Source organism: Vicia villosa, linkage group LG2 (assembly GCF_029867415.1).
Source record: "Vicia villosa cultivar HV-30 ecotype Madison, WI linkage group LG2, Vvil1.0, whole genome shotgun sequence".
NCBI classification, from domain to species: Eukaryota; Viridiplantae; Streptophyta; class Magnoliopsida; order Fabales; family Fabaceae; genus Vicia; species Vicia villosa.
In genome coordinates, this window is record NC_081181.1 from 30,784,320 (window position 1) to 30,794,463 (window position 10,144).

The 10,144-nt window shown below is 40.5% G+C and overlaps 1 non-coding gene across 1 annotated transcript; it reads right to left on the reverse strand.

Moving 5' to 3' along the window:
* Nucleotides 1-1,441: 1,441 nt before the first annotated feature.
* Nucleotides 1,442-1,548, reverse strand: LOC131654322 (small nucleolar RNA R71). Its single transcript, XR_009299363.1, has one exon. It is a non-coding gene; the product is annotated as a small nucleolar RNA R71 (small nucleolar RNA).
* Nucleotides 1,549-10,144: the final 8,596 nt, after the last annotated feature.

Sequence of the window (10,144 nt, forward strand, 5' to 3'; positions counted from 1 at the left end):
CCGTAGGGATCCGAAATAAATTGGCTTAAATTATGTTTTATTAATTATCACTTATTTTTGGTTTATATGTCTAGTTTAATTAGTAAGTCTTAAAACCAATAGAGCGAAAGTTTGAGGGCTTAGGACGGTCAAAGGTTAAAACCAATAGAGTGAAAGTTTGAGGACTTTAACTGGATAGTAGACATAGGACATTAGTTTTAAGGATGGCGAAAGCGTATTAAAACTAATTGGAACTTATTTATTTTCAAAAATTGTTTTTACACTCGAGCGGGATGGCGAAAGCGTACGTTAGGGTTATTAGCTTGCTCCGAGTCAACAGAGCGAAAGTTTGAGATTAGGAGATTTAAATAGATAACAACCTCGTAAAATAGGCATTTTATTAATTACATTGTTTCCAAAAAGCTCTTCTAAAATCTAATGGGATGGCGAAAGCGTACATTAGGATTAGGATAGTAGTCTGAATCAACAGAGCGAAAGTTTGAGACGAGGATTTTTAATCAATTGAAATTAGTAAAGATTTTTAATTTAATAATGCAAAAGCCAATGGACCTTCGGATTACCTTTAGTTAAACGAAATACATACTGATACCTGTCTTTTATTATTATTCTTTATTTTCTCACAATCACTTTCCCTTAGGAACAATCGAAATTTTAGTACTCCTAGCTTTACATAGTAACCTTAGATAACGGTAGATCGATTCATAGTCCCTGTGGATTCGATATCTTTTAAAACTACACGACACGACTGTGCACTTGCAGTTATCAGATTTATAGACACGTAAAGTCGCGATCAAGTTTTTGGCGCCGTTGCCGGGGACTATTTAAGTCGATATCGTAACTCACTGTTACACCGTAGAGACTAGGACAATTCTTCCCTTTCTTTTTGAACGATTGTATGCCAAATACTCGTTCAGAAGGAGGAGACTTAATACAACGAATTAACGAGATCGAACGTTTCATTAACGTTAAACGTCGAGCTCGCAATCTTCCCGAAGTAGCAGAAATTCCGATTAATCAGGAATTGATTTTTACTGATCAAATCAATCAAATCACCCCGAAGTTAGAGATGGCTGCTATTCGTCCTCTTAGAGACTATGCCGCTCCTTCGCGCGCTGAACCGCATTCAAGTATCGCACCACCTGCGATTGAGGAGAACAATTTCGAACTGAAACCTTCACTGGTCCAAGCTGTTCAACAGAATCAATTCTCTGGAAGCCCTGTAGACGACCCCAATCTCCATTTATCCGTGTTCGTGCAATACGCCGACACTATCAAAGCCAACAACGTTAGTTCCGAAGCTATTCGATTACGCCTTTTCCCTTTCTCCTTGAGAGATAGAGCGAGAGCGTGGCTTCAATCCCTGCCTTCCAATTCCATAACTACGTGGGACGAATTGAAGAGAGTATTCTTAGCGAGATACTTTCCGCCTAGCAAAACAGCTATGCTTAGAGGTCAAATCAACGGATTTACCCAGAAAGATAACGAATCGCTCTTCGAAGCTTGGGAACGTTACAAGGACATGCTTAGAATATGCCCTCATCATGGACTCGAACCATGGCTGATCATCCATACTTTCTATGGTGGTCTCTTATATAACACTAAAATGACTATAGATGCCGCTGCTGGCGGAGCATTAATGGACAAACCCCATGATGAAGCATACAAACTCATAGAGAACATGGCACAAAACCATTACCAATGGGGAGGAGAACGAGCCGCTCTAGAGAAAGCCCAAACCAAAGGAGGAATGTACGAAATAAGTGGTATAGACCGCGTTAACGCTAAAGTAGACGCTTTAACTCAAAAGATCGAGAATTTAACCATCACTCCTTCAGCCACCGCTGCCGCTGTAGCACCTAACTGCGAGATTTGTGGATTGACTGGGCATGTAGTTGCTGAATGCCAGCTCTTGACTGGAGTCCCATCTGATCAAGTAAATTACGCTCAAGGAAACCCTTATTCTAACACGTACAACCCTGGATGGAAAAACCACCCGAACTTTTCTTATAAGAACAACAATGCGTTGTACGCGCCTGGACAAGCACCTGCTGTACCACCTGGCTACCAAAAAGCGCCTGTAGCTGCTCAAAACACCCCTAGGAAGTCAAATCTAGAAATCATGATGGAGAACTTCATAGCTTCCCAACAACAAACCAATAAAGACTTCCTGAATCAAAACATCCACAATAGCGAGCAACTAAAACAACTATCGAACAAAGTAGATGCTTTAGCTACGCATAACAAAATGTTAGAAACTCAAATCTCACAAGTAGCTCAACAACAAGCACCTACTGCTGCCCCCGCTGGCACGTTTCCTGCTCAACCTCAACCCAATCCTAAAGGACATGCGAACGCGATAACACTACGAAGTGGAACTAATTACGATGGACCCATAGATCCTAGAACCCAAAACGTACCCATGTCACAACAAGAGCCAAAGGAAACCCAAAAGAAAACAACTGACGAACAAACTGCTAAGACTGATGAGAACAATAACGAAGTGGAACCCGAAAAAGAGAAACCTTATGTTCCACCACCACCTTATAAGCCACCAATTCCTTACCCTCAGAGATTAGCTAAATCAAAAACCGAAGCGCAATTTAAAAGATTTGTAGAACTTCTGAAGCAATTAAACATAACCATACCATTCACAGAAGCCATAACTGAGATGCCTTCGTACGCTAAGTTCTTAAAAGAAATCTTATCAAACAAAAAGAAACTCGAGGATAACGAAACTATAACGCTTACTGCTGAATGTAGCGCTATCATCCAAAATAACATGCCTCAAAAACTGAAAGACCCTGGTAGTTTCTCTATACCCTGCGTAATTGGAAAAACCATCATAGAGAAAGCCCTGTGCGATCTAGGAGCTAGTGTTAGTTTGATGCCTCTTTCAACCTGTAAGAAACTCAATCTAGGTGAGCTTAAAGCAACAAGAATGTCTCTTCAACTAGCAGACCGTTCAGTTAAATACCCTGTAGGAATGTTAGAGAATATCCCTGTTCGTGTAGGTCAATTCTACATCCCAACTGACTTCATCATTATGGATATCCAAGAAGATTCTAACATCCCGATCATATTAGGAAGACCATTTTTAGCAACCGCTGGTGCAATTATAGATGTAAAGCGAGGAAAGCTTACTTTCGAAGTAGGAGAAGAGAAAATAGAATTTATCCTTTCCCAATTCCTAAAAGCACCTTCTAGAATTGACACATGTTGTTCTGCTGACATAATCGACGAGTGTGTCAAGGAAATAGAATCCAAACCAAATAAGGAAACCGAAACCCTAAGAATTCCTATGCCGCCAATTTTTGAAGATGACAACTGGCGTGAGGAATATCAAGATAACCACCTGAGTGAATGCTTAGCCTTAACTCCAGATCCTATACCTGGACCTAAGAAACCTGGTATAGAGCTGAAAACACTTCCTACCGATCTTAGATACGAATTTCTAGACGAAGAACTAAACCGACCAGTTATAGTGAACGCCAACTTAGGACGAACCGAGACTGAAAAATTACTTAATGTCCTAAGAAAATACCCTACCGCTTTAGGATACAACATATCAGATCTGAAAGGTATAAGCCCTTCTCTGTGTATGCACCGCATTATGCTCGAAGACGATAGTAAAACCTCTAGGGAACATCAAAGGCGAATAAACCCTATTATGAGCGATGTGGTTAAAAAGGAAATCCAAAAACTGCTAGAAGCTGGAATAATATATCCTATATCCGATAGTAAATGGGTTAGCCCTGTTCACGTCGTACCAAAGAAAGGAGGAGTCACTGTAATCACTAATGCAAAAGGAGAATCTGTAGCACAACGTACCCAAACTGGATGGAGAATGTGCATTGACTATAGGAAGCTAAATAAAGCTACCCGAAAAGACCATTTCCCTTTACCTTTCATAGATCAAATGCTCGAACGCCTAGCTAAACACTCACATTTTTGTTATCTGGATGGATACTCCGGATTTTTCCAAATTCCTATCCACCCTGACGACCAAGAGAAGACCACATTCACATGTCCTTATGGTACATTCGCTTATAGACGAATGCCTTTTGGGCTCTGCAATGCACCCGCGACCTTCCAAAGATGCATGATGGCAATATTTGCCGACTTCCTAGATGGAATAATGGAGGTCTTTATGGACGACTTCTCTGTCTGTGGAGGAAGTTTTGAAACATGTTTAGGAAACCTTGAAATGGTGCTTAAACGATGCGTAAGCGTAAACCTAGTCCTTAATTGGGAAAAATGCCATTTCATGGTTCGACAAGGAATTGTACTTGGACACATCGTATCCGATAGAGGAATCGAAGTGGATAAAGCAAAAATCGAAATTATCGAAAACCTTCAACCTCCCAAAACCGTTAGAGAAATAAGAAGTTTTCTGGGACATGCTGGTTTTTACCGACGCTTCATTAAGGATTTCTCTAAAATAACCAAACCCTTGACTGAACTACTCATGAAAGACGCCGAGTTTATTTTCACCGATAAATGCACTGAAGCATTTCAAACGCTTAAACAAGCATTGATCTCTGCGCCAATTATGCAACCTCCCGACTGGAATGAACCTTTCGAAATAATGTGTGACGCAAGTGATTATGCTGTAGGAGCCGTTCTAGGACAAAGAAAGGATAAGAAACTACATGTCATATATTATGCGAGTAGAACCCTAGACGAGGCTCAGATGAATTATGCCACGACAGAAAAAGAATTATTAGCTGTCGTATTCGCATTAGACAAATTCCGTTCTTACCTGGTAGGAGCCAAAATAATCATATACACTGACCACGCTGCCATTAGGTACCTCCTAACCAAAAAGGACGCCAAACCAAGACTTTTGAGATGGATCTTATTACTGCAAGAGTTCGACCTGGAAATTAAAGATAAGAAAGGCACTGAAAATGTCGTAGCAGATCACCTCTCTCGATTAGAAAATCTGAAACCCGAACAAGTACCAATTGACGATGATTTCCCTTATGAAAGACTCATCGCCCAATTAGAGGCAAATGAATTCGAACCATACCATCCAAACTCTGAAACCAACAAATTAGAAGACATAGCTTTATCCCGATCTGACGCACCTTGGTATGCAGATTTCGTAAATTACCTAGCTGCTGGTGTGCTTCCTCCTGATCTAAGTTACCAACAGAAGAAGAAATTCTTCCACGACCTAAAACATTACTATTGGGACGACCCACTCCTGTTCAAAAGAGGCCCCGATGGAATCTTTAGACGTTGTGTACCCGAGGAGGAAATAAGAAGCATAATAACACATTGCCATTCTGCACCGTGTGGAGGACACCATAGCACATCTAGAACCTGCGCCAAAATCCTTCAATCTGGACTTTTCTGGCCCAACTTGTGGAAAGACGTCCATTTTGCTGTACTAAGCTGTGATAGATGCCAACGAACTGGAAACATTTCAAGACGCGATGAAATGCCTCAAAAAGGCATTCTTGAAGTAGAAATATTTGACGTCTGGGGAATAGACTTCATGGGACCGTTTCCGTCATCATTTGGAAATCAATATATACTCGTAGCCGTCGATTACGTTTCAAAATGGATAGAAGCTATTGCTTCTCCTACAAACGATACACGAGTAGTTATCAAACTTTTCAAAAACGTCATCTTTCCTAGGTTCGGTGTGCCAAGATTGGTAATTAGCGACGGGGGTTCCCAATTCATTTCAAGAATACTTGAGAAACTCCTTCGAAAATATGGAGTGAATCATCGAATAGCCACACCATACCGTCCACAAACAAGCGGACAAGTAGAAGTATCTAACCGCGAAATAAAACAAATATTAGAGAAAACTGTTGCTATATCTAGGAAAGATTGGTCAACCAAGCTAAATGAAGCTTTATGGGCTTATAGAACAGCTTTCAAAACTCCAATAGGGACTACCCCATTCAAACTCGTTTATGGAAAATCATGCCACCTACCAGTAGAGTTAGAACATAAAGCCTATTGGGCCATCAAGAACTTAAACCTAAACTACACCGCCGCTGGTGAGAAACGACTTCTAGACCTAAACGAATTAGAAGAACTTAGACAAGACGCTTACGAAAACGCCAAAATCTATAAAGAGCGAACGAAAAAATGGCACGACAAGCGTATATCTAGGAAAAATTTTAGCATAGGCGATAAAGTGCTTTTATTTAATTCTAGACTAAAATTATTTCCTGGTAAGTTACGATCTAGATGGTCTGGCCCTTTCGAAATAACCAACATATTTCCGAGTGGAGCGATAGAAATCAAAGGGGAAACCGTCAAACCTTTTGTCGTAAATGGGCAACGTCTTAAGTATTACCATCATCTCGAATACAATGAAAACATCGAAGTTTTTAAACTAGACGAACTGCCCGCTCTTTCGAAAAAATAGTTTTCTATTTTTAAAAATCGTCGAGCTTACGACATTAAACAAAGCGCTTGGTGGGAGACAACCCACATTTATTTATTCTTTCTATTTTCATTTTATTTTTAAAATTTTAACCTTTAATTTTCATTTAATTATTCTATTTTTAATTATTCTAGATTTTAATTTTCTTATTATTTTTCATACATCTTATAATATTTATTATAATTATAACTGCTATCTTAACTCGAGAAAATACTTCCTTTTTATAATTATAATTATTATTATAACTTGTTTTATTTAATTTTATTTTTTAAAATTAACACTAGCCTAGTTCTAACTTGATCTCAATATTTTCAACTTCTTGGTTTTTCATTTAACTACTAACTACGATGCAAGAAGTTGATAACATGGAAGTTGTGTTCCGTGGTAGAGGACAAGAAGCAAGATTTAACAAACTGGCTGGAAGACACATGGATTTGACTTGCTATCCTCACCAACCAACTATGGTGAAACTTGGTATCGAAGAAAGCATCCTACACCTGCTTAACCAAATTGGTTGGACTGGTTCTCACTTGTTCCGCAAGTTTAGCACTTACCGGAAGCTCACTCTGGAATTCTTGAGCTCCCTGACCTATCTTCCAAACTGTGGACAAGGACTGAAAAAAGGAGTTATTCTCTTTAGACTCTTTGGTATGGAGTTTAATTTCTGCATCCGAGATTTTGCTGAAATGTTAGAACTACCTCATGGACCTGATGCATACGCCCAAGTAGCTGAAGAAAACCTTCCATACTGGGAGTTGGAAAAATACTGGGGCAAGATCACTGGAAACGACAACCCTGAAGAGAATGAGTTTCAATCTGAGAACATCCACAATCCTGCTTTCCGCTACTTTCACAAGATCCTTGCTCACTATATTTTTGGAAAGCCCGATAATGTCACTGAAGTTACTAGAGAAGAGTTGTTCATCATGTTTTGTACATCTCAGAATCGCCCGGTCAATGCCATCGCATTCATGCTAACAAACTTCGAGCGCATCACGCAAGACGAAGTTTCACCCATTAGGATCGGCGGATTCGTCACTATGATTGCTAATGCCATAGGAATGAGAGTGCCTTTGCTTAGATTGACACCTTTTGGTACCCATACCTCTATGGACATCAATTTCTGCTTTAATCGAGGTATCATCGGTAATCTTGGACCTGATCGTTTTGAATTGCTCATTGATAACAAAGTTTGGTATCAGTTCACCTTACCGAATCCTAGGACGAGTGTGCACAACCCTGCCAACTGGCTTTACTATGGTCAGATTCCTGAGAGAGAGCCATCACCTGAAACTCCTCAAGCTTATGAACATTTTGATGAGGAAATGCCTGCATCTGAATCTGAACCTGAAACACCTCCTGGTTACTATGAACCTCTTCCTGTTGATGAACCCATTCCTGATTACGAACCTCTTCCCATTGATGAACCTGTATTTGAGTATGAGCCTGAAACTCGTTCTGAAGATTCCGTTGATGATCACACTGTTGATATGACTGATGTCGAGGTCGAGCAACAACAACCCGCTACATCTACTGCATCGGTGAATCAAAGAATGCCTAATCTGAATACGCACGAACAAGCCATCACTGCGCTACAACAAGATGTACAACATGTGCGCAACGAGCTACACACTTTGCAAATGCATTTCTTCGATTTTATCGACACCGTAAATGCTCAGTTCGACGAAGTTTTCAAACACATTCAGTCTAATCAGAACAACAATAGACGTGGCTAGATGTTACCGTATTAGACTATTAGATTTTATTCTAGTTTTAGTAATTTCTATTCCTAGTTTAGATTTACATTTTTCTGCACTTTTGCTTTCTACTTCTGTTAACACTCAGTACTGGTTTATTATTAAATGCAAAATTCTTTTGATTACTGCTACTGTGTTATGTTACACTGCTATTGACTGCTATATATATACTTCCCTATAATTTTTTGCTGTTAATAGTATTTAAATCCGACACTGTTATGAACTGATGGACAATATTAATGGTATCTGTCAGCACTGTCTGGTCACTTGCATGCGTGACCCACCTGCCTACAACAGGAGACGCACGTCTCCATCTGTGTGGGGCCAGCTGACACGAACCAAAGGAACGGGAGACGCACGTCTCCATGCTCTGCCCCAGCAGACTGGCTGCCTGAGACGCACGTCTCCCAAGGCCAACAGTCTGTTTGACCACGCAGACCACTCTCTTTCCCTCTTGAATTTTGAATTTGAATTTCAAAATTCATCTTTCAATCTTCTTCATTCTTCCCCTATTTATTCCATTTAAACTCCATTAACCTCATTCATCCTCCATCATTCACCTCTTAAACTCCATTCATTTCCCATTTCTCTATTCTATTCAAACTTCAAACACCACCATTAATCCATTTTAATTTTCCATTAACCACACCATTTTCAAACCTCACTATAAAACCACACCACCACCACTCTTCTTCTTCACAACTATCATACCATTCTCTACTTTTCTACACTACATTTCTATTTTTCATTTCCATACTCACCATGCCTCCACGTTCATTAATCCGTAGTGAGCGTCCCGAGAGACCACCTCCCGACCTTTCAAACATTATCTTCCGAGATGACGACAATGATGCTCAACGAACAAAATATGTTGCTTTCTACGAACGTTCGGTTGTTCCCACAAAATTTGTGAACACCGAGTGTCTAGAAACTTTGGGTCTCATTGATGGTGTTACCCGTCTGCTCACCAAATCTAGCCTCCACCATCTTTGTACCGAACCCGTACCTACTTATGAGCCGCTCGTTTTAGAATTTTTGAGTTCTTTCAACTACGACACTCCCTCTAATCAACCACTCTCAACCGGTAGCATCCAATTTCGGATGTTCAACCGTGAATATGCTCTCGAACAAGATGTCGTAGCTTCATATTTGCATTTTAATCATGCACCAATTGCTCACCGCTCAATCTTTCAAGAACTCAATGGTCGATCCTGGGAGGATCTCGCTTTTGAATTTTGGTTCCATCTCACTGGAGAAAATCCTACCGGTTGGAGAGCTCTCCCTGCTTCTCACATTCAAAACCCCGCTATACGTTATTTTCAACGTGTCTTGGGGCATACTATTTTTGCGAGATCTAACAACCACAAGGTAAACCAAAATGAATTATTTTTCCTTTACTGTGCGCTTAACAATATCCGCTTCAATGCCGCACCGTTTATGTTCCAACACATCCAAGGTTTAGTTAACGCCCCCGCTACAAATCCATTCTTGCTTGGAGGCATTATTACTACCTTGGCCTGTGCTTTAGGTCTTGGTGACGAGCTCCTCTCACTCTCACATCTCATGAAGCCTGCTCAGTCACTCGATCTCACCTACTGCCGCGATTCCCACTTGGTTTCACCCCGCCATGATGGCCGTTACACTTTGGTCGTCAACAAAGTTCTTATTCCTTATGTCATCCTTCCATGCCCTGAAAGAATCAACATCCGTTATGTTCAACGTTGGAGGCTTATTGAAGACAATCCTCAAGATGACCAACAAGAACATCCTAATGAACCTATGGATGCCAATGAAGAAGAACTCAACCAAGGGCAAGCTGATGTCAACCAACCTCCTCCAAACAACCCTCCGCCTATCACTCTTGAAGCCATGTATGCTGCTATTCAACGCCAAGATCAACTCGTTCAAGCTATGCAGACAAACCAAACTGAAACAATTAGGCTCATCCGAGAGATGCAACAGGAGCACCGTGACTATGCTA